We start from the raw sequence: 24,833 nt of genomic DNA, 5'->3' as shown, positions 1-24,833 counted from the left end.
AATGAACTATCCAAAAATTAAATTAAGAAAAACTTCCATTTATAATAGTATCCAAAAGAATACAATACCCAGGAATAAATATAACAAAAGAGGTGAGAGATTTGTACACTGAAAACCATAAAACACAAAAACACTGCTGAAAGATATCAAACACACATCCAGGCACTGAAAGACTTAATATTGTTAAGATGGCAATACTACCCAAAGCAATCTACAGATTCAATATGTTACCTATCAAAATTTTGATGGCCTTTTATGCAGAAATGGAAAAGCTGATTCTCAAATTCATATGGAATTGCGAGGGGCCAAAACAGATCAAACAATTTTTAAAAAGAAGAACAAAGCTGGAGAACTCACATTTCCCAAATTCAAAACCTTACCACAAAGCTACAGTAATCAAAACAACATAGCACTGGCATAACGATAGATATATAGACCAAAGGAGTAGAATTGAGCATCCAAAAATAAACTCATACATCTATAGCCAAGTGATTTTAAAGATGCCGAAGACCATTCAATGACAAAAGAACAGTGTCTTCAACAAGTGGTGCTGGAACAACTATTCACATCCAAGACAATGAAGTTGGAATTTACACCCTATACAACAATTAACACAAAACGAATCAGTGAGCTAAATATAAGAACTAAAATTATAAAACTCTTGGAAGAAAACATAGGATAAATCTTCATGGCCTGGGATTTGGAAATGGATTCTTAGATATGATACCAAAAACGAGTCAAATAAATAAAATGGACTTCATCAAAATTCAAAACATTTATCGATCAAAGGACATTATCAAAAAATTGAAAAAAAAATCCACAGAATGGAAGAAAACATGTGCACATTATATATTTGATAATGAACAGTCTAGTATCTGGAGTATATAAAAACACAACCCAATACAAAAACACGAACAACGTATTTTTTTAAAAGGGCAAATAACTTGAATCGACATTTCTCTAAAGCAGATATACATATGGCCAACAAGCACATGAAAAGATGCTTAAAATCATTAGTTATCAGGGAAATGCAAATCAAAACCACAGTGAGATACCACTTTACACCCATAAGGATGGCAATTATCATTTCTTAAAAACAGAAAATAAGCGTAGGCAAGGATGTAGGGAAATTGGAACCCTCACACATTCAGTGGGAATGTAAAATGGTTTAGTTACTGTGGAAAGCAGTTTGGCAGGTCCTCAAAAAGCTAAACAGGATTACCATAAGACCCAGCATTCCATTCTTGGTATATACCCGAAGAAGTGAAAACAGGTACTCAAATAAATCCTTGGGCACAAATATTCACAGCAACATATTCATAATAACTAAAAGGTGGACACAACCCAAATATCCATCGATGGATAAATGGATAAACAAACTGATATATATACATGCAAAGGAATATTCTTCTGCTATAAAAAGGAAAGAAGTACTGATACAAGCTACATGTGAGTAAACCTTGAAAACATTTTGCTAAATGAAAGAAGCCAGGGATAAAAACTCAAATATCGAATAATTCAATTTATATAAAATATCCAGAATAAGTAAATCCATAAAACCAGAAAACAGATTTGGTTGCCATGAGCTAGGGGCCTCAGGGAATGAGGAGTAACTGCTTGATAGGTATGAGATTTTACTTTAAAGTGATAAAAATGTTTTGAAACTCGACAGAACCGATGGTTGCACAACACTGCAAATATACTAAATGCCACTGAACTGTTGCTCCAAAAATGGTTAATTACGTGAATTTTTACCTCAATTTTTTTTCCAAAAAAAGCAATTAACATTTATAACACGTGTTGGATAAATGTGGAAATTATAACCAGTTCTTCCTCTTTGAAGGTCAAATGTGCAAATGACAAGCATAGTAATTATGCAAATAAAGTATTCTTCAACATTTAATGAGGTGTTTTATGTCTAAATAAAGTCGATGTTTCTCCCTCATGACTTCATTCAGAAATATTGATTTATCACCAGCTCCTTACTAGGATTATTTCCCAGTGGAAATTCATTCCCTCTATAAAGTTTTTCTGGATATTTCTATCATTAGAAACGAAGCCTGGGCAGGGAGTGGTGACTCATGCCAGTAATCCCAGAACTTTGGGAAGCTGAGGAGGGAGGATTGCTTGGGGCCAGGAGTTTGAGACCAACCAAGGCAACAGAAAAAGCAAGAAAGCAGGAAAGAAAGAAAGGAAAGAAAGGAAAGAAAGGAAAGAAAGGAAAGAAAGGAAAGAAAGGAAAGAAAGGGAAGGAAGGAAGGAAGGAAGGAAGGAAGGAAGGAAGGAAGGAAGGAAGGAAGGAAGGAAGGAAGGAAGGAAGGAAGGGGAGAGAGAGAGAGAGAGAGAGAGAGAGACAGACACACAGACAGAAAGAAAGAAAGAAAGAAAGAAAGAAAGAAAGAAAGAAAGAAAGAAAGAAAGAAAAAGAAAGGGTGAAAGAGCAAGCCTGAACTACATTCACATTCAATCAATTCAAGGTCAACATATTTCTAACTCCTTAAAAATGATTCTAAGCCAAATTCTTGTAGGTGACCAGGAGCTCTCTCATATCAAAGCGCAAAACATCCCAAAATTTCAGTTTTCTTTTCAGTTCACATTAATGTCACAATAAACATTTAAATGTTTTAATGTCTGAATATTTCATGATCATTAATATTTAATTATTAACTCCATAACCACAAAATTGACAATGTTCCTCAGACTTTATTTCAAAGTTAAAAACACCGATTTCCTCAGGAAGATCTACATCATTGAAACAACTAGAAATAACAAATATCTTCCTCAGGGATCACCTTCTCTTACGAGGAATATAAAGGTAGATATAAAAATGCCTGATTATGTTACTGCCTGCAAAAATTCCTTAACAGAGTAAGCAGTTTTCAGAATAAAGTTCAGAACTAAATTGTGGTTTAGCAAAGAAGTTCTTCATAAACTGGCTCCTCTCTGTATATTTAGCTTAGTTCCTTGCCATTCCTCCAGTCTTTTTTCTTTCTAACCATGTACATTTTCTCATGCTTATTCAATGGAAGCTCATGCTTGGTTCTATATTATCTACATTAGTGAAGTGAAACATTAGCGCAAGAGATATTTTACAAGAAGTGGTAAAAGCAGATTTTTAACTGGACAATTCCAACTACTTCATTTACAGACAAGGAAATGAACTGAGAGGTTAAGATACCTATGCAAAGTCACCCAGCTAATAAGTGGGAATGTTGGGTGGCACCCAGACTCCCATAATGCTGATGCTTTCAGCTACAATATAACTTTATTTCTATTCCAACCTCATAGATAAGCCAGGGGATTCTCTTTTTATTTTTATATTTTATTTGATTTGATTTCATTTTATTTTATTTTATTTTTTGAGACAGAGTCGCGCTCTGCCACTCAGGCTAGAGAACAGTGGCACGATCTCGGCTCACTGCAACCTCCGCCTCCCAGGTTCAAGCGATTCTCCTGCCTCAGCCTCTCAAGTAACTGTGATTACGTAAGTGAGCCACCAAGCCTGGCTAATTTTTGTATTTTAGTACAGATGGGGTTTTACCATGTTGCCCAGGCTGGTCTCAAACTCTGGCCTCAAGTGATCTGCCCACCTCAGCCTCCCAAAGTGCTAGGATTACAAACGTGAGCCACCGTACCCGGCCAGATTCTCTTCTTCTCACCTTCAATCTAGGGGGTACATGGGTCCTTAATACCTGCCACATTTAACTGACTCCTTTAATCTTTAAGATCTATCTAGCCTCTCCCTTAACACCTTCTCCCTGTAATAAACATATGATGAGTATCTACATTTGTTGAGCATTAAATCCATCTAAGCCATTCCACTGGGAGAAAGGGGAAAAGGGAGAGACAAACGTGAATAAGAAAGACATGGTCCCTTCTTTCAAATGCTCTGCAAAATTAGTTACAATCTGGTATAGTATTCATGATTACCATCTGCTTAAACAGGTACAAATACATAGTACGAGAAAAATCTAATTACCGTCTATTATGAAAATGCACCTTATTTCTCCCATTAGCAGATAAGCTCCATGAGGGCAAGGATTTTTCTCTTTAGAACAGTGTCTGACATAGAAGGTACTCAACAAATGTTTGAGTGAATAAATGTTACAGAAAAACCCCTAAGTAGTAGGATCCAAGTAATGTTTCCAAAAATGGTATGACAAGATATGTAAACCTTCTTAATCATGCTCAACAACATTTTTCTGTTGGTTTGTTTCATTGGCCAGTTACTGAGAACTTGACAGGAAACTGAAAATAGTTGAGATGGACATATTTTACTACTTAATTCAACATCATGCTCTACCCAATTGTACCAAACCCTAGAAAATCTTCCAAGAAAGGAAACCTACAGTCCTTCTATGACTTAGTCCTGAGCCCTTTTTCAAGTACAAAGGGCCTCCAGTTGTTTTAATTTTTTTCTTATAATAGGTTCTGGGATCTCTGTGTTTGCCCCCACTTATGAAGATAATAATACTGATAACAAAAACATCTCAATTACTATCTGTCATGTACCAGACACTTTTCATATATTAACTCAGTATTTCAAAACAACTATCAGAATTGGTATTGTCATCAACATCGTTTTACAGAATGGAAAAAATGGTAAGCCTCTTATCCTTTGAGTCTCTTTTTCCACAATCCTGGCTATAAGTAAAATACAATCTCATCAGTTGGACCCTGACTTTCATTGTCCCCCATAACAAGCACACAGGCTCTCTGATTCTAAAGGTCTTGCTATTAACCAATTCAAGGTAACAAAGAAGTGATAATAAAAATAACAAATCTGGGCCTGGCATGGTGGCTCACGCCTATAATCCCAGTACTCTGGGAGGCCGAGACGGGTGGATCACGAGGTCAGGAGATTGAGACCATCCTGGCTAACACGGTGAAACCCTGTCTCTACTAAAAATACAAAAAATTAGCCAGGCATGGTGGCGGGCGCCTGTAGTCCCAGCTACTCGGTAGGCTGAGGCAGGAGAATGACATGAACCCGGGAGGTGGAGCTTGCAGTGAGCGGGGATCCGGCCACTGCACTCCAGCCTGGGCGACAGAGTGAGACTCTCTCTCAAAAAATAAAAAAATAAAAAAATAAAAATCTGGAGATGTTCAAATGTTCAACAATTCAACATTCAACATATGTTTATAAATGCCTGGCACCACACAAAAATCAGACTCTCAAAATTCTTAGTGTGAGAATCCCTAGTCTCCAGTTTACTAGCTATTTTTTTAATAAACGGGAGCCTTGCTAGGTCTAAAAATTTTTCCTCCCCACTGACTTACCTCCTGATCTCCCAGGACACAAATCAAAATACACTAAAGGGAAAAATAATGGGTGCATCTTCATTGAGAAATCTGTACTTGTGAGGAATTTAAGGAGTCACATTACTCTTGTGAAACTCTGACCCACAGAGGAGTGGTTACTTTTAGGTCATTTCCTTACAATGTAAGCATTTGGTCTCTTCCCTTTTCATAGAATACACAGAGCTTCCAGTTTTCATTCTATATTTCCAAATATCTGAACAACTCCTCAGCTCCAAAAGTAAACTCCCTATCATCCTCTCTCCTCCTAAATCTCCTTCCACCAAAACCTGTTCTTCATGATAATATCCTTATTTCTGCTAATAACATCACTATCCTCCCAAAAATTTGTCCTGGGCCTATACTCTGGTCAGTTCCCAGTGTCAATGTCATTATAATGTCAACATCTTTCAAATTTGTACCTTCACTACAATCATCACTTTTTGCCTCAACTACTATAGTTAAACTCCATGGTATTCCTACTTCTAGGCTTCCACTCTTCCATTGGACCTGTTCACAAATTATTATCCATAAAGAGAGTTTCTTCTTAACTAAAAATCATATACAAAATCTTTAGTCTGACATTTAAGAATCTCCATAATCTGTATCCATCTATCTTTACCAGTCTGGTCCTTAAACATACCCTTACCAAATATACTCTGCTTTTCCTATCTCTATACCTTTGCTTGGGCAGTGTCCTCATGTGGAAGTTTTTTTTTTTTTTCCCACCCTCCTTCAACTGCTAACAATCTTTCAAATGACGTTATCGTCAATGGAAAAAAAAAAAAAAGCTAAGGCATATAATTTACTAAACATATATTCCATCTGATGCGTCACAAATTATCTGAATCTCCACAAAAACAAATAAGGAAGCAGTTAAGGAAACTGAGGAGGAGCTCACCGAAACTCACCAGCAAGTAAGAATCCACAATAGCCCCATGGCATTCCATATTTTTAATGAAATAAGACATAAAAGAGACAGACGTTCCGTAGTCAGAATACCTGTGTTCAAATTCCAGCTACTCCACTACTCCACCAGCTACTTGTGTGAACTCACAAGTTATGTATCTGTGATGCCTTAATTCCCCCACTTCCCACTTATAAAATGGGGATAAGACAGGCATGATGTATCACACCTGTAATCCCAGCACTTTGGAAGGCTGAAGCAGGTGGATCACTTGAACCCTGGAGTTTCAGACCAGACTGAGCAACATAACAAGACCTTGTCTCTACAAAAAAACAATTTTTTTTTAATTAGCCAGGCATGGCAGTATATGACTGTAGTCCCAGCTATTTGTTGGGCTAAGATAGGAGGATCCCTTGAGCACACAAAGTCAAGCGTGCAGTGAGCCATAATCGCTCCAGCCTGGGCAACAGAGCAAGACCCTGTCCCCCAAAAATAAAAATAAAAAGGAAACAATTTACCATCTACTACATCAATGACTGTAAGAACCACCTGAGATATTACAAAGGGCTTAGAATTGTATTTGGCTCATAGTAACCAATCAATATTAGCTACATTACTGTTTTGTTGTTATTGATATACTACGTTATATAAACTTTGACAACACCAATCATATGCTGTGTTGTCCCCAAATCAACTTTTGTGTAATGTAAAAGATTCATAAAAGTTTAATATTTTACTTTTATATATGCTCAATAAATATCTATAGAATACATACATTTTTGAACAATGACTCACCAGTATGCTTTATTAAAAGGAATTTGCTTGTAATTTTGTTTCCTCTTTTGGGAAAAGTAACAATGCTTACCAACTTTCTTCCCCTTTTTATGTCATGTGAAACTATCATACGCAATGCCATATGGTAAACATGACAAACAGTGCAAAACACTATTTTGACTGAAACTCATTTGCCTTCTGCTAAACATCATTAATTCCCAGATTTAAAAATATTGTTATTTAAATGCCAACCATTTTTAGGTCACACCTATACGAAGTAAGCAAAACATACCATGATAGTTGACCAAACTATTTCATTTCATACATCTCCTATGGGAAGAACTATAAGGCATAAAATGCCTTTCTCCAACTTAACTCAAAGACATAAATCTATCCCTTTAGTCATACCCTCAGTCCTACCCTCACTTAGCTAAAGTTAGTGCCTGTAAAAGTTCTGAATAATCTACGATATTCTGGAATGCAGAAAAATATCAAGGGAAGAAAGCTGAATGCTAACAACAATTTATGCCCCTCCAAAATTACTGAGAAAATTAGCTTTATACAAGGAGAGATGAGAACTTATCCCAAACCCTTCAGTATTATAACTCTCAAACCAAGATTTTGTCTAAGATTTGCATTACACATAGAGACAAGATGACAAGCTGCCTAGCTTCAAACAAAGGCAGAGGTTAAGAAAAAAAAAACCTAATAAAACAGTTCTCATTCCCTACATAGAGAAAAATAACCCTCCTTCTCTTCAATAGTTTCCAACAAAACAACAAAAAAACTTACGTAATAGACAAATTTTGTTTCATTTAATCCTCATAACTCATTTGTTATTTACGGAAAAGGTCACAGAATTAGTAAGTGGCAGAACTGAACCCAGCTTGACACTCAAATTTGGAATCCAGTATTTTTGAAACATTTGTTTTTGCAATAATCCATAATACACTCTACATTTCCAACTTCCTCTTGACACATGCATATTGTTAAAAACTGAAACAAAAGCTTCTTGCCATAATATTTACTTTTATTCCATACAATGTCCTCTGGTATTTTTTTCTTTCTTTTTAATGCTTTTGTCAATGTACTAAATTGATTCTAAAATCTATTAATGAATCCTTATGGGCCCTGCACTACAGCACTGCACTACACTTCTTACCTCCTGTTTAAAGTTCTTTTTCATTGCTACCACTGTCCAGTTTTGTTACTTCGATATGGAGCTAATCTCCACCCATTTAAAAAATTGTCCTTAAATAGAATAAACTCTTGAAAGTCCTACCTTAAATCTTGAATTGATTTGTTTCTCCACAAGAACTCTCTGGAGGCACAGCTACCTTACTTATTTATATTGTAACAAAAACTGCAGATGTTCTCCTTGGAGAACAACACATCATTGTTGAAAGGAATGCATCAGTTTTCACTGTTCCTGCTGCATCACTGACTAACAGTAATAGCCGGGCAGGTTTGGGGCAACAAGAGAGGACCCGAGCAGCTGCCCACGGTGCTGAAACTGATGATGAAACGACAGTTTTGGAAATTTACTATTTACTATTGTCAGATTAGGACAAAATAGAGGAATTTACCAGACACCGGCAGAGAAAACTGAGTGGCTGCCACCAAAGTTGCATGAGTGCTTCCGGGATACTACTGTTTGGCTTCTATGTCTGCCCACTCTCTCTTTCTCTCTGGGACAAAGTTCTTTAATAAGTGCAAGTCAAGTTAAGCGTACAGGCACAGCTGCTGACTGACCGTAGTATCTGGCCCTAGCAGGGGTCACGTCCCAAATCTGCAATCTGAGCTTCCAGGGAAAGAAAAAGGGGGTGGGGGTAAAAGAGAGGAAGTGATTGCCCTCCTTCTATTCGAAGACAAAACAGCCCCCTCAACTAAAGTCAAGCGATTTCCCCGAGGACGTTGCGGCAGGTGCTTGACCAAGAAAAGCCTTCCAAACATGTTTTCCAGGCAGGCTCTTGCAGCCTCAAGAAGGGAATGAGAGAAGCAAAACCGGTAACTCAACTTTGGACACACACAAACTCGCAGAATCAGAGTGCAGAGGAGACTCGGTCCCCCGAGGGCAAGGCTATTTTATTCCTTTTGCAAAAAGCCTAATTTACTTCTCGCCCAGTTCTAGAGGAGCAGCAAAAGACCTCAGCAGCAGGGCCGACTCCGGGCTCGAGGGCCAACAAGCGGGGTATGTTCTCTGGGCCTCTCGATAACCCGCTGCCCGGCTGCCGCGAAGCCGGACAAGGTCTTACCTTGAAGTCCAGCCCCCGCAACACAAACAGTCTCGCCGGCCGGCCGCGTCGCTGCGGGAGAAGTCCCTACCCTGACTTCATGACTGAATATCCGCACCGACCCCCACAGCCCGGAGTAGGAGCAGGGACGACAACACCGAGGCGAAGCGGAAGTCCCGCCCCACATGCCTCATTGGTCCGCACCCAAAGGCACAGAAAACCCATTGGGCCACATGGTTGCCTGTTAAGGCTCCTTCCCACTCTCACAAGGAGTCTCGCTACTTGCTCCAGCCCGGCTCGGAGAAATGCCCAGTTTGCGAGTCTCGTTCTTGGCCGCGTGATCGGTCTTCCCTGGAAGGGAAGGGCAGGGTGGGGCAGGCGTCTGCGGAACTGTAGCGCGGCTGAAGAAGCTGCTCTTGGCAGAGGAAGGGGCAGGCTGGCAGAGTGGATTGGCTGTGGGCGTCTGCCGCTAACCATGTGCCCCTAGAAACGGAGACCGCAGGGTCTGGACGGCGCGGGACCGAGCGGGGAGGGCCTGTCGGTCTGATCCGCTCCGGCTGTTGGGACACAGTAGCCCAAGATCCGGCTGCCCGGCTGCTCCCGGGCGGGCCTGGCCCTGGCGCTGACGCTGACACGTCTCTTCCCTGCACACTACACTCACCCGACCTACTAAAGAGGCGAGGGCGAGGCCTCATCCGCCCTCCTCCCGCACCGTGCCCAGTCTGAGATCAGGGTGGGTGGGACCGTGACCACACCTTAGAGTAAGGCTCAAATTGTTACAGATGCGAGCAGCCCGAGGTCTGAACGCCAGTCCCCCGAGGCCTGGCTCGGATCCGCGCTGACATCAGCACTCTGGGCCTGACACGCGCCATCCCCGGGGCTTAGCAAAAGTCAAACCACGTGATTTTTAAAACTGTTGCCTCCTTTTGATGAACCAAAAATCTCGTCCCCTGCCGCCCTTCTGATAAACCTTTTCTGGTTGTCCCAATCTTAAACCAGTCGAAAATTACCGGATTGTACTATCCACACTGATTAATCATTGCCAACTCGCCACCTTACAAAAGCAGTGTGACTTAGTGCAAAGATTACCAAGTCCTGAACTAAAATGTCAGGAGACATAGAATCAGCCACTACTTCTGCTTCAAATAATAAGGCACCTTTAATAAGGCCTTTACAGGCTTCAACTCCTTCAACATCATGTTTTAAAAATGGTGGCGAGGAGGCTGTCACACAGAATATTAGTAGAATACCATTGGATGTAACTTGTAACTTTGATTGCTTGGAGAGCCCTGAGTAGGTGGCACACAGCAACGGGGAAAAGACACTTTCGTTATTGTGTATCCTTTTGTGCCTTTTGAATTTTGAACCTTGTAAATATTACCTACTCAAATAAAATTCAAATACGAGAAATTTAAAATCAAATTTTAAAAAATTAAATAAAAGCCATCAAAGGTACTTTCCTCTTCTGTATATCCTATGAGTATTCTATATAGTCTTAACTTTTCATTGGTTGTGAAGACATTCAATACTTAAATCACAATTCTGCCTTTAAGAAAGTCATAAATAAAACTCAGCATTGGGAATATTACTAAGAAGACTAGTGTAATTAATATAAACACATTTATAATATCTCTATAAGCATTTTTTCATTAAATTACCTCAAATTGGTATATTACATCAGATTTCTTGCATAACATCAAAAAAATTTTTTTAGGCCGGGTGCAGTGGCTCACGCCTGTAATCCCAGCACTTTGGGAGGCCAAGTCAGGCAGATCACTTGAGGTCAGGAGTTCAAGACCAGACTGGCCAACATGGTGAAACCTCATCTCTACTAAAAATACAAAATTAGCCGGGCTTGGTGGTGCACACCTGTAATCCCAGCTACTTGGGAGGCTGAGGCAGGAGAATCACTTGAACTCGGGAGGCAGAGGTTGCAATGAGCTGAAATCCCACCACTGCACTCCAGCATAGGCAACAGAGCAAGATTCCGTCTCCAAAAAAAAAAAAAAAATATATATATATATATATATTTTTTTTTTAAGTCCACAGAGAGGACCTTTGGGTTTTGTTATTGTTCTTTTATTTTTATTTATTTTAGAGACAAGGTCTCTCTCTGTTGCCCATGCTGGAGTGCAGTGGTGAGATCGTTTCTCACTGCAGCCTAGAACTCCTGGGCTCAAGTAATCCTCCCACCTCAGCCTCTGGAGTAGCTATGATTGCAGGCATGTGCCACCAGGCCCGGCTAATTATTTTATTTTCTGTAGCAAAAGAGCCTGGCTGTGTTGCCCAGGCAGGTCTCAAAGTCCTGGTCTCAAAGGATCCTCTTGCCTCAGTCTCTCAAAGTGCTAGGATTACAGGCACGAGTCACCATGCTCAGCCAAAGAGCTTTGCTTATTCCTTAAAGGCACCTGGAGTACAGAATATTTTACTTCTGGTTTCAATCTGCTCTTCAGATCACAATAGGTATAGTTCTCTCAGTTATGAACAAGGTAATGTGTGATTTGTACTGCGTTTAGGCTACACTCTGCAAAAACATTTACTCTCCCAACCTGTGCTGAAAAAGGTAAATTGGAAAAAAATATATTGGAAAAATGTATTAATTTTTCTAAAGCAGATTAGACAGTAAGATTGACAGATGTCGTAATTACAATTTTCAAGAACATGAAGGTTTAATAAGGCACATGATACTAATATACCACTAATTATCTTTTTATAGAAACAAAATGTGCTTTTAAGGTGTTGTATCTAACAGGTTTTTTTTTTTTTAACCTTCCTAAAAAGTACAAACAGATAGCACATAAAAGTAATTGTAGACTCTCCTATTTCCAAAACATTGTAAGGCAACAACAACAAAAAAAGACAGATACCCAATTATGTAATTGTCTGAAATGGCTTAGAAATAGTTCTCCCTAAATACCAGAAAGAATGCAGGCAGTCTCCTTAAGCACAGAGATTAATCAGAAACCTTAAACAATTCTATGTATTATATTTAGAAACAGAAATAAAGGTAATTTTAGATTCAGAAAAAAATGGTATTTTCATTTTGAAAACAAAATAAAATTAGTACTATTAAAAGAAAGAATAAGATCCATAAAGAATTTATGTATGTATGGAATAAGCAATTTTGAAAAGTACCAACCAGAATTTCTAAAAATAGCATCAGGGAACTTTTAGCCAAAGATTCTAAAAGATTCTTATTTCTTTGCCAAGTTCCAAATTAATGAATAGGTTCATTTAGTAAGATAAAAAGTGAAAAGTTCAGAACCTAAGGAGATACGTATCAGCCAGAGGGTTTTTCAACAAAGTTTAACCCAATTTATTTTCAAGGAGTTGAGAAAGATCAGACAAAAAGAGGTATGCTTAATGTTAAATGCCTTAAAAATGATATAGTCATTGTTTTATGTGGGATGGGTTGCCTCCCTCTCTATATCTAAGATGACTAACATGCAAATTCAACTTTTCCTTTGGGGCACTGAGAACCAGTTTTCCTCTGTTTGCTAACAAAGGAATTACAAAATAAGCATACAAAAACTCATATGACATAATGCAATATAAAGACGGAAGAAGTCATTGGCTTGTGAACTGATATAACCACATTGGGAAACAATGTGAAATTGTCTAGGGAGGGTGAAAAAGAAATTTTTCTATGAAACAGCAATTCACTCCAAGGAATATACCCTAAAGAAACACAAAATAAATTCATATTTAGGCACATTGTAATAAAATTTAAAGAGGATCAAAGAAAAATAAAACTTTTTAAACAAACAAAAAAAGATAAAATACTTACAAAGGAGTGATAGCTGATAGCTTTTTTTTTTTTTTTTTTTTGAGACGGAGTCTCACTCTGTCACCCAGGCTGGAGTGCAGTGGTTTGATCTCAGCTCACTGCAAGCTCCACCTCCCAGGTTCACGCCATTCTCCTGCCTCAGCCTCCCGAGTAGCTGGGACTACAGGCATCCGCCACCACGCCCGGCTAATATTTTGTATTTTTTGTAGAGATGGGGTTTCACCGTGTTAGCCAGGATGGTCTCTATCTCCTGACCTCGTGATCTGCCTGCCTCGGCCTCCCAAAGTGCTGGGATTATAGACGTGAGCCACTGCGCCTGGCCTGGACTTCTTACTAGCTACGAAAGAAACTAAAAGTCAGTGAAATAATATCTTCAAATGCTAAAATAAAATAGTTACAACTGTCAATTTAGAATTATATGCCTAGTTAAGCTATCACTTAAGAGTGAGGGCAAAATAAATACATTTTTAGGGAAAATCAGCTTTTACCACTAACAGACTTCTACTAACTGAACTTGTAAAGAATATCTTCAGAAAGATGAAAATCAAACCCAGAAAAAAAGAGATGCAAAAAAAGGTATGGAGACCAAAGATATTGAGTATGATTTCCAAACCAGTAGACATAAAAAGGGAATAAAGGAATAAAGAAAACGATATGCAATATAAAGCAGAAAAGGAGAGATGGGAAGAAGCGAATGAAAGGTATTTTAAATGGCAAATTCAGAATGAGATGGAATAAGTGACATCAGCAAGATGGTGAAATAGGAGCTCTTTACTGTCATCCTACTGCAGAAGCATCCATTTTGAAAACTACCTCCAGATGACAGTACCTTTGTGGAAGTCCAGGAGTCCAGTGGAGAAGTTCCAGCACACTGTTGGAGTTTTTTGGGGCCAGGAGTTTGAGACCAGCCTGGCCAACATGGTGAAACCCTGTCTCTACTAAAAATACAAAAAAATTAGCTGGGTGTGGTGACGCACACCTGTAATCCCAGCTACTCAGGAGACTGAGGCAGGAGAATCGCTTGAACCCAGGAGGCAGAGGTTTCAGCGGGTCAAGATCGTGCCACTGCACTCCAGCCTGGGGGACACAACAAGATAAAAATAAAATAAAATAAAAAATAAAAATTTCCAGAATAGATAAATTGAAGTGGGTAAGAACAGTTTTGCTTTTCCTGCATCACTGCTTCCACTAGGTGGCAGAGCTCAGTGCCAAGAGAGACCTCCCTTGGCCCATTTCTCCCACAGGAAAAGTGAGAGTTTAGTGAGTGAGTGCGTGTCTCTCCCAGCCATGTGGAACACTGCCCATGAGACCCACAGCCGAAAACAATTAACAAAATGGCAATAGTAGGTCCATACCTATCAATAATTACCTTGAATGTGAAATGGATTTAATTCTCCAAACAAGACATAGAGTAGCTGATTGGATTTTGAAAAAAACAGAGACCCAATTACATGCTCCCTACAATAAACTCACATCAGCTTTAGGGACATACACAGGCTTAAAGCATGGAGATGGAAAAAGATATTCCATGCAAATAAAAAACACAAAAAGAGTAGGGATTGCTACACTTATATCACACAAAATAAACTTTAAGTGAAAAGCCGTAAAAAGAAACAAATAAGCATTATATAATGTTTAAAAAAAAAAAAAAAGTCATTGCATTAAAAGGCTGTAAGACGCCGGGCGCAGTGGCTCACGCCTGTAATGCCAGCAGTTCGGGAGGCTGAGGTGGGCAGATCACTTGAGGTCAGGGGTTCGAGATGAGCCTGACCAACATGGTGAAACCCCACCTCTACCAAATATATAAAAATTAGCCCGGTGAGGTGGCATGCATCTGTAGTCCCAGCTGCTCAGGAGGCTGAGACAGGAGAACTGCTTGAGCTGAGATTGTACCACTGCACTCCAGCCTGGGAGACAGTGAGATTTTGTGAAGAAGAAGAAGAGGAAGAAGGAGGAGGAGAAGGAGGAGGAGGAGGAGGAGGAGGAGGAGGAGGAAGAGAAGAAGAAGAAGAAAGAGGAGGAGGAGGAGAAGAAAGAAGAAGAGGGAGAGGGAGAGGGAGAAGGAGAAGGAGAAGAAGAAGAGGAGGAGGAGGAGGAAGAGGAAGAGGCAGCAGCAGCAGCAGCTATAAGAATTGTAAATATATGTTCTCAGGGGAGAAACAGTAATAGAACAACAGGAGGAGACTTCAATACCCCACTTTCAACAATGGATAGATCATCCAGACCAAAAATCAATAAGGAAATAGTAGATTTGGACTATACTTTAGGCCAACTGGACCTAACGCACATACACAGAACATTTTATCCAGCAGCAACAGAATATACATTCTTCTTAAGTGCACGTGGAACATTCTCCACAACTGATCATGTTAGGCCACAGACTGAAGTCATACCAAGTATCTTTTTTTGACACAGTGGCATGAAACTAGAAATCAGTAAGAGGAGGAAAACTTGTGGATTAAACAACATACTCCTGAACAAACAATGGGTCAAAAAAATCAATCAAAAGGAAAATAAGGAGACATCTTAAGATAACTAAAAATGGAAACACAACATACTAAAACCCATGGAATGCAGCAAAAGAAAGTCTAAAAGTAAATTTTATAGTGATAAACACCTACATAAGGAAAACATAAAGATCTCAAATAAACAACCTAACATCATACCTCAAGGAACTAGAAAAAGAACAAAGCCCAATGTTACTAAAAAGAAGGAAATAACAAAGATCAGAACAAAAATAAATCAAATAGACACTAGAAAAGCAATAGAAAAGATCAATGAAACTAAGATTTTTTTCTGAAAAAATAACAAATTTGATAAACTTTATCTAAAGAAAAAAAGAAAGATAAAATCAGACATGAAAGAGAAGAGATTATAATTGACACCACAGAAATACAAAGCAGTCTAAGAGAATACTATGAACAATTATAAGTCAACAAATTGTATAACCTAGAACAAATGCATAAATTCCTAGAAATATACAATCTACCAAGACCAAATCATGAAGAAACAGAAAATCTAAACAGACCAATAATGAGGAAGGAGATTGAATCAGTAATCATAAATCTCCCATGACTTAATTAAACTAGAAAGCTGTTGCACAGCAAAAGAAATAATCAACGGAATGAAGAAACAACCTGAGAAAATATTTGCAAACTGTCCAACAGGGGACTAATATCCAGAATATACAAGGAACTCAATAGGAAAAAAAGAAAGAAACAAATAATTCCATTAAACAGTGAATAAGAGACACAAATAGATACTTCTCAAAAGAAGACATAAAAATAGCCAAAAGGTTTATGAAAAAAATGCTCAAAACCACTAATCATCAGGGAAATGAAAATCAAAGTCACAATGAGATATCATCTTACCCCAGTCAGAATGGCTATTATTAAAAAGACAAAAAATAACAATTGTTAGTGAGCATGTGGAGAAAAGGGAACTCTTACATACTTTTAGTGAGAATGTAAACTTGTATAGCCACTATGGAAAACAGTATGGAGATTTCTCAAAAAAACTAAAAGTTTGATCCAGCAATGTCACTGCTGGGTATCGACCAGAAGGAAAATATATCATTATAACAAAGGGATACTGAACTTGTATGTTTATTGCAACACTATTCACGATACCAAAGATATGGAATCAACATAAGTGCCCAAGAATGGATGAATGGATAAAGAAAATATGTATACACAGTGGAATACTACTCAGCCATTCAAAAGAATGAAATCATGTCATTTGTAACAAAATGGATGAAACAGGAAGTCATTTTATCTTAACTGAAATAAGCCAGGCACAGAAGAACAAATATTGCAAGTTCTCACATGAGGAAGGTGAAATATTTGGACACATGGAGGTAGAGAGTGTAAAACAAGATCAAAGAGACTGGGAAGGATGAGTGGAGTAGGAAGGGAGGAGGTTAAAGAGAAGTGGGCTAAAGAGTACAAACATACAGTAAGAAGAAATAAATTCAATGTTTGATCGCAGAGTAGGATGACTATACTTAACAAAAATGTATCATACTTTGGTGACGGACACCGTGAATACCCTGACTTCATCACTGCACATTATATACATGTAATAAAATATCTCATGTACCCTATATATTTGCACAAATAAGAAAAAAATCCCATCAAAGAAAAGCCCAGGACCTCACTTCACTGGTGAATTCTAGCAGACATTTAAAGAAGAATAAATATCAATCCTTCTCAAACTTTTCCAAAAAATAGAAAGGAAGCAAATACTTACAAACTTATTTTATGAGGCCAGTATCACCTTGATATCAAAGCCAGAGAAAGACATTACAAGAAAAGAAAATTACAGAACAATATTCCTGATTAACATGGATGCAAAAATCCTCAACAAAATACTAGCAAACCAAATTCAACCGCATATTAAAAGAATCATACACCACAATCAAGTGGGATTTATCCCTGAGATGCAAAGATGATTCAATATATGCAAATCAATAAATGTGATACACTACATTAAAAGAATGGACAAAAATCATATGATCATCCCAACTGATACAGAAAAAGCATTTAACAAAATTCAATATCCTTTTATGATTTAAAAAAAAAAAACACTCTCGACAAATTAGGTATGGAAGTAATATACCTCAACACAATATAGAGATCACATATGGCCAACCCACAGCAACATCAAACTCAAGGGCGAAAAACTAAAAGCTTTTCCTTTAAAACAGGAACAAGACAAGGATGCCCACTGATATGGTTTGGCTCTGTGTCCCCACCCAAATCTCATCTTGACTTGTACTCCCACAATTGCCATACATTGTGGGAGGGGCCTGGTGGGAGACAATTTGAATAATGGGGGTGGTTTCCCCTATACTGTTCTCATTATAGTAAATAGGTCTCATGAAATCTGATGGTTTTATTGGGGATTTCTGCTTTTGCATCTTCCCCATTTTTCTCTTGCCACTGCCATGTAAGAAGTGTCTTTTGCCTCCCTACATGATTCTGAGGCCTCCCCAGCCATATGGAACTATAAGTCCAATTAAACCTCTTTTTCTTCCCAGTCTCAGCTATGTCTTTATCAGCAGCATGTAAACGGACTAATACACCCACTCTCACCAATTAATTTCAATATATAATACTGGAAGTCCTAGTCAGAATAACTAGGCAACAAAATGAAATCTAAGACATACAAATTGGAAGGGAAGAAGTAAAATTGTCTTTGTTTCCAGATGATATGATCTTGCATATAGAAAACTCTAAAAACTACATCAAGAAACTGTTAGAACTAATAAATGAATTCAGTAAAGTTGCAGAATACAACATGAACATTTAAACATTTTGTAGGATTTGTATACATTAACAATAAACTATCCAAGAAAAAAATGTAAAAGTAATTTCATTTATTATAGTATCAAAAAGAATAAAATACTTAGAAAAGAATTTAACCAAGGAGGTAATGAAAGATCTGTACACTGGGATTAAGTGCAGTGTCTCATGCCTATAATCCCAACACTTTGAGAGGCTGAGGTAGGAGGACTGCTTGATCATTTACAGGCAGCCTTCTTTGCACCTTTCAAATAAAACTACTAATATAAATAAAATATATTTAGAGCTAGCCTTTAGCATACATGAAGCAGGTTTTGAGAATCCCTGGCTCTTGCCGCACAGTTTTTTCCACATGGAACCCTTACAATGGTATCTGAAATGCCTACATTAATTCTTTTCTTTGGATCTAGAAAAAAGAAAGATATCAGAGATTTAATTGTCAGCTATTGCCACCTCATATTTGATCAGTTCTCACTCCTGACCCCAACACTCTTCTGCAGACTGCATGACCAAACACATTCTTAAGGCAGAGAAGCAAAGTCCACAGAATGGGGAATATTGAACAAAAATGAAAACACAGAAGATCAGAGAAGGCACTGTCCTAATCTGTTGGGCTTTGATGAATATGTAAGAGCTTTCTCTACAATTTAAACACAAGATAGGGGATGTGATATCAGAAAGGAGACTACTAAGCATGATGTGTTTGATTCTACTAAATGGGACAGTGGTTAAAGTTATAATTCAATTTACAAGTCCTGTATTGATATAAAGCATTCCAACTAACACAATGGTACATAGTACTTCAATTAGCCTACTGCTTGTTCTATTTTAGTTGACAATAAACTGTGTTTTATAATTGCTATTTTCCTAAGTACTGCTTATTTTCCTAATTGTAGATTTCTTTCCTGTTTACTGCTTGTTATTTCCTATATCAAGCATGAGTTTATTCTAGCTATTAGTTGCACAATTTCACTTCCTTGAAAGAGCCTTTGCATCTAGTGATGAGCTCTAATGTCTGGAAATTCTCCCAGCTTCCATCTTGGTTATAGTTAAGTCTTTATTGATCTTAGCAATTTAATGAGATGCATCTGCCCCTAGTTTTTTCACTTCCAAATATAAAGACATGAGGGAACTGTTCAATTGCATTTGCCATGTGTTCAGATGATCCAAATAAAGACACCAGGTATATCAGATAATAATAATAAACAAATAATGCCAGATTAAAACCACTGCTTTGTGAAACTATTTTTAGGTGAATTTTAAAGGACAATATTCTTTTGCTTTTCTTTGTATTAAATTGGGAGGCAGCTGGGACAAAAATCTCTTTCTCTTTACAATTACTTTTTTTAAAAGCTCCATATAACTTCTAGTTCCCTGCTATTCAAACTATGGTCCAGGGAGGCCGGGCACGGTGGCTCAAGGCTGTAACCCCAGCACCTTGGGAGGCCAAAGCAGGCGGATCACTTGAGGTCAGGAGTTCAAAACCGGCCTGGCCAACATGGCAAAACCCCGTCTCTACTAAAAATAGCCAGGCATGGTGGTGTGCGTCTGGCTATAGAAATTATAGCATCTGGCTATAGAAATTAGTAAGGCGTGGTGGTGTGCGTCTGTGTTCCCAGCTACTTGGGAGGCTGAGGCAGGAGAATTGCTTGAACCCAGGAGGTGGAGGTTGCAGTCAGCTGAGGTCGTGCCACTGTACTCCAGGCTGTGCAACAGAGCAAGACTTCATCTCAGAAAACAGCAACAACAAAACAAACAAACAAAAAAACAAAGTATGGTCCAGGGAGTTTGTTAAATTGAAAATCCCAGGTCCCACTCTAGAACTTCTCAGTGAGAATCAACATATAAAAAGGATCACCAGATGATTCAAATGCACATTTATGCTTTCTTAGATGGAAAGAAAGAACAAAACTCAATGACAAATTTTAAAAGTCACAATAATAAAAGCATAGTTAGATATTAAAAATAGATACTATCAATTCTTTCTCAACACATCAGCATTGACTTTTTAATACCAAAGCAGATACTTCTAAGGTAAATAGTATCATAAAGGACCACCGATCATTCAGCATTGCTCTACAATACTATTCACCATGTAACGTAAAATTCTTCTTGTTATTCTGTACGTATCAATAACATGTATGTCATGTATCAATATATCATAAATCAGAAAATATTTTAAAGTCAATATAAGCATGTAATTATTTCAAAGCTTTTTTATATATATATATATACTTTAAGTTCTGGGATACATGTGCAGAATATGCAGGTTTGTTACACAGGTATACACATGCCATGGTGGTTTGCTGCACCCATCAATCCATCATCTACATTACATATTTCTCCTAATGCTATCCATCCCCCAGACCCCCACCCCCCGACAGGCCCTGGTGCATGATGTTCCCCTCCCTGTGTCCATGTGTTCTCATTGTTCAACTCCCACTTATGAGTGAGAACATGCAGTGTTTGGTTTTCTGTTCCTGTGTTAGTTTGCTGAGAATGATGGTTTCTAGTTTCATCCATTTCCCTGCAAAGGACATGAACTCATCCTTTTTTATGGCTGCATCATATTCCATGGTGTATATGTGCCACATTTTCTTAATCCATTCTATCATTGATGGGCATTTAGGTTGGTTCCAAGTCTTTGCTATTGTGAATAGTGCTGCAATAAACATGAGTGTGCAGGTGTCTTTATAGTAGAATGATTTATAACCCTTTGGGTATATACCCACTAATGGAATTGCTGGGTCAAATGGTATTTCTGGTTCTAGATCTTTGAAAAATTGCCACACTGTCTTCCACAATGGTTGAACTAATTTACACTCCCACCAACAGTGTAAAAGCTCTCCTATTTCTTCACATCCTCTCCAGCATCTGCTGCTTCCTGACTTTTTAATGATCACCATTCTAACTGTCATGAGATGGTATCTCATTGCGGTTTTGATTTGCACTTCTCTAATGACCAGTGATGGGCTTTTTTTCATATGTTTGTTCCCACATAAATGTCTTCTTTTGAGAAGAGCGTGTCTGTTCATATTCTTGGCCCACTTTGTGATGGGGTTGGTTTTTTCTTGTAAATTTGTTTAAGTTACTTGTAGATTCTGGATATTAGTCCTTTGTCAGATGGATAGATTACAAAAATTTTCTCCCATTCTGTAGGTTGCCTGTTCACTCTGATGATAGTTTCTTTTGCTGTGCAGAAGCTCTTTAGTTTAATTAGATCCCGTTTGTCAATTTTGGCTTTTGTTGCCATTGCTTTTGGTGTTTTAGTCATAAAGTCTTTGCCCATGCCTATGTCCTGAATGGTATTGCCTAGGTTTTCTTCTAGGGTTTTTATGGTTTTAGGTCTTACGTTTAAGCCTTTAATCCATCTTGAGTTAATTTTTGTATAAGGTGTAAGGAAGGGGTCCAGTTTCAGTTTTCCACATACGGCTAGCCAGTTTTCCCAACACCATTTATTAAATAGAGAATCCTTTCCCCCATTGCTTGTTTTTGTCAGATTTGTCAAGGATCAGATGGTTGTAGATGTGTTATTTCTAAGGCCTCTGTTCTGTTCCATTGGTCTATATCTGTTTTGGTACCAGTACCATGCTGTTTTGGTTACTGCAGCCTTGTAGTATAGTTTGAAGTCAGGTAGTGTGATGCCTCCAGCTTTGTTCTTTTTGCTTAGGATTGTCTTGGTTATACTGGCTCTTTTTTGGTTCCATATGAAATTTAAAGTAGTTTTTTTCTAATTCTGTGAAGAAAGTCAATGGTAGCTTGATAGGAATAGCATTCAATCTATAAATTACTTTGGGCAGAATGGCCATTTTCATGATATTGATTCTTCCTATCCATGATCATGGAATGTTTTTCCATTTGTTTGCATCCTCTCTTATTCCCTTGAACAGTGGTTTGTAGTTCTCCTTGAAGAGATCCTTCACATCCCATGTAAGTTGTATTCCTAGGTGTTTTATTATCTTTGTAGCAATTGTGAATAGGAGTTTGCTCATGATTTGGCTGTTTGTCTATTATTGGTGTATAGGAATGCTTGTGATTTTTGCACATCGATTTTGTATCCTGAGACTGCTAAAGTTGCTTATTAGCTTAAGGAGATTTTGGTCTGAGACGATGGGGTTTTCTAAATATACAATCATGTCATCTGCACACAGGGACAATTTGACAACGCTTTTTAAAGGAACCTAAAGAGTTAAACTATAATAGGGAGAATGCTACACTTTAAGCTCAGAAATAAGAATCAAGAAACTGATCTCCATCTTTGAAATATAGAAGAAGACAGTGGACTAAAATATTAGTCACTGATTGTGGCATGGCTGTTTCTTTTCATGTGCACCCAGATCTTCTTGTAACACTATTTTTCCTTCTCTTTCTATCTTGGTATGTGTCATCTTACTATTTATTTGTTTTCCCTGTATTTAATCTAATTATTCCCTACTGTTATTCCCAGTAAGCAATTCTTTCCTAATTCATTACATTTATTTTGTTTAGCCCTAGTATTTGACCATTTTTAGCCCTTTTTCCATGTTTAGCCTTAGTATTTGACCATTCTCTTTAAACAGAGCTTCCTTGTTTATTAGTTACTTAATTATTGTATTTGCCCTCCCCTGATTCCCTACCTATTCTTACTCTCCTCTCCACCCCAAAGACACATACACACATATACACACTACACTGGAAGCTCCATGTCTTATTCACTGCAATAATCCAGCACAGAACAGTGCCTGACACATATTAGGGGCTCAGTGCTGTTCAGCTTAGAAAATGATACTCAGAAGTATGTCACTTTGGCATACTGAGTCATTTGAACTAAAGAAAACTGGAAGGTCCCAGAAGCAACCTCAGAAGCAAAGTCTCTTTTGACCTTCTCCTGCCCTCTGGTTTCCCACACTCCCTCCTCCCCTGAAGGGAGTCAAAAAAACCAGTATTCCTCTTCCCCAAGGCAGGTCGTAAAAACTCGACTCCTCACCTCTAATGTAAGCTATAAAACCTAGAAAGGTGACTCTCTCCCTTCTTCCTTAAAGACCCTCATTCCAGAGGGGTCCTGTCCTATACCTGGGAGGAAGGGGTGCTACAAAGAGAGGCCAAGAAGACTATGAACAGACAGGCCTTGCTGAGTTTTCCCCCTCAGTCAATTACCATTAGATTATATCCCTTTGTCCAATTTCATTTCTACATGGCTGTTCATTCTTCACATCAAATCTAAGCATTAAAATGGACAGTTTTCCCTGAGTCTTTGAATCTTCATTTCTGAAGTCCCCGTGTCACTAAAACTTTGATTGAATAGATTTGTTACGCTTTTCTCTTATTAATCTTTCTTTTGTTATAGGAGTGTTGGCCATGACCCTTATGATGGATGAAGAAGGATACCACAACTTTCCTACAGTGTGCATGTACTGAATGAAAAAATGAATTAAGAATATATCTTATCTCAGATCAAATGTGTCTTCACCTCCATACCTTCTATTTTATTTGCACCTTTCTTACACTTCATCCTACAATATGGTCACTGGACCAGGTGTTTTGGACATCTGTCATCTTCCCTACTCATAGCAAATCCCTTAAGATCATATTTAGGACCAAATCTTCCAAAGACCTAGCATGTTCCATTGCATGTAGGAGGTCCCCAGTAGGCTAATTAACTTAGTTTTACCCCTCTTGGAAAAAGAAAAATAACTCAAAAAGGGCCTCTAGATGCTAAGGCAAGCTGTTCCTAAATTGCAACTGAGAGAATCAAGTGTAATCTTTATCATTTTAAGCTGTCTCTAAACTGCTATGAGTTTTTCAAGTCTACCTGTCATTTCATTGTTACAAGGCAATTTTTAATGATATTAATCTAGCTTGTCTATTCATCCATTGTGAGGCTCTGGGCTAGGCCACTGGGGATACAAAGGAGAATAAGACACTGCCCCACCATCAGGAAGCTCACAGTCTAGTGGAGGAGGCTGTCACTGACATAATAAATCGATGCAGTATAAAAGATCCTATAGTTAAAGAATGTATGATGCAGGAGGGGAATCGAGAAAAAAAGTCAACTTCCCTGGGGACATCAAGAAGGCTTCTTAGAAGGGCTGCAAGTTGGACTTTTTTTTTTTTTTTTCATTTTATTTCATTTAATGCATTCACATGGATCAAAATTTAAAAAGAATAAAAAGATAATATAAACACTCTATTAAGTCCTGGTGAGGATGTGGAGAAACAGGAACTGAACTCTCATTCATTACTGGTGGGAATGCAAAATGGTACAGTCACTCCAGAAGGCAGTTTGGCAGTTTCTTACAAAACTAAACATCCTCTTACCACATGATCCAGCAGTCATGATCCTTGGTGTTTCTCCAAAGGAGTCGAAAACTTCAAACAAAAACCTGTATACAGGTATTTATGCGAGTTTTATTTACAATTTCCAAAACTTGGAAGCAACCAAGATGTTCTTCATTGCCAAGATTGGGGGACAGGCAAAGGAAGTGGGGGATGAATAAACAGAACACAGAGGATTTTTAGGGCAGTGAAACTACCCTCTATGATGCTATAAT

General features: G+C 38.2%; 1 protein-coding gene across 2 annotated transcripts in view; it reads right to left on the bottom strand.

Moving 5' to 3' along the window:
- The window catches only part of LOC105463675 (ring finger protein 13), a 158,130-nt gene extending 148,743 nt beyond the window's left edge, over positions 1 to 9,387 (bottom strand). For both annotated transcript variants that reach the window (XM_071091095.1, XM_071091094.1), the window contains exon 1: positions 9,235 to 9,387. The gene's annotated coding sequence lies outside the window, so the exon portion shown is untranslated. The remainder of the gene's footprint in view (positions 1 to 9,234) is intronic.
- Between the last annotated feature and the right edge of the window lie 15,446 nt (positions 9,388 to 24,833).

Source organism: Macaca nemestrina, chromosome 2 (assembly GCF_043159975.1).
Source record: "Macaca nemestrina isolate mMacNem1 chromosome 2, mMacNem.hap1, whole genome shotgun sequence".
In the NCBI taxonomy this organism is placed as follows: Eukaryota; Metazoa; Chordata; class Mammalia; order Primates; family Cercopithecidae; genus Macaca; species Macaca nemestrina.
This window is presented reverse-complemented; position numbering and strand designations above follow the sequence as displayed.